The sequence below is a fragment of the Ascidiella aspersa genome, chromosome 5 (assembly GCF_963924565.1).
Source record: "Ascidiella aspersa chromosome 5, kaAscAspe10.2, whole genome shotgun sequence".
Taxonomy (NCBI): Eukaryota; Metazoa; Chordata; class Ascidiacea; order Phlebobranchia; family Ascidiidae; genus Ascidiella; species Ascidiella aspersa.
The window spans coordinates 12,363,013-12,365,512 of NC_139451.1; the positions used below are offsets into that span (position 1 = coordinate 12,363,013).

Genomic DNA, 2,500 nt, shown 5'->3' on the forward strand with positions numbered 1-2,500 from the left:
TGTATATTTAAGTTGTTGCGGTTAAAAAGCTCGTAGTTGGATTTTGGGCGCAGGCGGCCGGTCCGTCGCAAGGCGTGTACTGGCCGTCCTGGCCTCACCTCCGGTTCTCCGCCGGTGCCCTTGACTGAGTGTCGGCGGCGGCCGGAACGTTTACTTTGAAAAAATTAGAGTGTTCAAAGCAGGCGATTCGCCTGAATAATGGTGCATGGAATAATGGAATAGGACCTCGGTTCTATTTTGTTGGTTTTCGGAGCGCGAGGTAATGATTAAGAGGGACAGACGGGGGCATTCGTACTGTGCCGTTAGAGGTGAAATTCTTGGATCGGCGCAAGACGAACGACTGCGAAAGCATTTGCCAAGAATGTTTTCTTTAATCAAGAGCGAAAGTCAGAGGTTCGAAGACGATCAGATACCGTCCTAGTTCTGACTATAAACGATGCCAACTAGCGATCGGGGGGCGTTAGTTTTACGACCTCTCCGGCAGCTTGCGGGAAACCAAAGTCTTTGGGTTCCGGGGGAAGTATGGTTGCAAAGCTGAAACTTAAAGGAATTGACGGAAGGGCACCACCAGGAGTGGAGCCTGCGGCTTAATTTGACTCAACACGGGAAATCTCACCCGGCCCGGACACAGTGAGGATTGACAGATTGAGAGCTCTTTCTTGATTCTGTGGGTGGTGGTGCATGGCCGTTCTTAGTTGGTGGAGCGATTTGTCTGGTTAATTCCGATAACGAACGAGACTCTGGCTTGCTAACTAGTTACGCGACCCAATCGGTCGGCGTCTAACTTCTTAGAGGGACTAGTGGCGTTTAGCCACACGAGATTGAGCAATAACAGGTCTGTGATGCCCTTAGATGTTCGGGGCCGCACGCGCGCTACACTGACCGGATCAGCATGTGCTCGCCTTGGCCGACAGGTCTGGGTAACCCGCTGAACCCCGGTCGTGCTAGGGATAGGGAATTGCAATTATTTCCCTTGAACGAGGAATTCCCAGTAAGCGCGAGTCATTAGCTCGCGTTGATTACGTCCCTGCCCTTTGTACACACCGCCCGTCGCTACTACCGATTGAATGGTTTAGTGAGGTCCTCCGATTGGACCTGGCGCGGCCGGCAACGGTCGAGCCGGCGTCCGAGAAGACGATCTAACTTGATCATTTAGAGGAAGTAAAAGTCGTAACAAGGTTTCCGTAGGTGAACCTGCGGAAGGATCATTAACGGTCTCGCAAACGCTTCGGCGAACGCGAAACTCGGACAAGCGAGAGAAAAAGTCTTTGCTACCCGGCGCCCGACCCGCGAGGAGCGGCGCGCCGGCCGGCGATTCGGTCACCCGGTAATGTTTGCGCGTCGAGTGCCGCGGTGCCGCGCGCTCCGGCTTCAAGCGTCGGCCTGGCCGACCGCTCGGCGCGGTCTATTTTGTCACCCTATAGTGCGAGGCACTGTGCGAGCGAAACAATCGTGGATGGCTCTTGGCGGTGGATCACTCGGCTCGTGAGTCGATGAAGGACGCAGCTAGCTGCGTGAATTAGTGTGAATTGCAGGACACATTGAGCATCGACGTTCTGAACGCAAATTGCGGCCTCGGGTCAATCCCGGGGCCGCGCCCGCCTCAGGGTCGCGTTGCAAACGTTCCGCGCGGGGATTTCTCCGCGCGGCTGCTGCGGCGTCGGACGCGCGAGCGCCCGTCCCGCTCAAGACAGCACGGCACGATGCGCGACGATCGCGACCAGAATCCCGCGCGGCGGCGGCGAGTCGACCTCGAAGAGGCCAACGGCTGGCGGCTCAAGGGCGGGAATCGAGGTGCGCGGCGGCGCGCGGCGCCGACGGCGAGCGCGGAACGGGAAGAATAGTCCCGGTCCTTACTTTCGGCCTGAGGTCGGACGAGGCTACCCGCTGAATTTAAGCATATTACTAAGCGGAGGAAAAGAAACTAACGAGGATTCCCTCAGTAACGGCGAGTGAAGCGGGATGTGCCCATCGCCGAATCCGCGCGCTTTTGGAGTGCGCGGAATTGTGGCGTACGGAATTCGTCACGGCGCGCTTCGCCGGTCGCCCGCGTCCTTCTGATCGAGGCCTTTTCCCAGAGCGGGTGTCAGGCCCATGGCGGCGACAGGCGGGCGCGCTACGGCGTCTTCCCAGAGTCGGGTTGTTTGGGAATGCAGCCCAAAGCGGGTGGTAAACTCCATCTAAGGCTAAATACGGTCACGAGACCGATAGCGAACAAGTACCGTGAGGGAAAGTTGAAAAGCACTTTGAAGAGAGAGTTAAAGAGTACGTGAAACCGTCGAGAGGCAAACGGGAGGGCCTGTCGGGTCGCCCGGTCGCTTTCAGCCGGCCCCCTGTCGGCGACGTTGTCGTGCGGACCCTCACGGGCCGCCGGCGGCGCCGCCCGATCGGGGACCAGCGCACTAGCGCCGGGCGAAGGCCGCGACCGTCTGGACGGCGGCGAGAAGGCCGCGCGCAAGGTAACCCGGCCTCGGTCGGGTACTATAGGCGCGCGTGTCCG

General features: G+C 58.6%; 2 non-coding genes and 1 pseudogene across 2 annotated transcripts in view; all 3 read left to right on the forward strand.

Moving 5' to 3' along the window:
- Positions 1–1,211, forward strand: part of LOC146143995 (small subunit ribosomal RNA) — a 1,811-nt gene extending 600 nt beyond the window's left edge. The window contains exon 1 of the ribosomal RNA XR_014500482.1: positions 1–1,211. This exon is cut by the window's left edge and continues 600 nt beyond it. This is a non-coding gene — a ribosomal RNA (small subunit ribosomal RNA).
- A 247-nt stretch (positions 1,212–1,458) lies between these two features.
- Positions 1,459–1,612, forward strand: LOC146143996 (5.8S ribosomal RNA). Its single transcript, XR_014498817.1, has one exon. It is a non-coding gene; the product is annotated as a 5.8S ribosomal RNA (ribosomal RNA).
- Positions 1,613–1,860: 248 nt separating this feature from the next.
- LOC146143997 (large subunit ribosomal RNA) overlaps positions 1,861–2,500 on the forward strand; it is a 3,679-nt pseudogene continuing 3,039 nt past the window's right edge.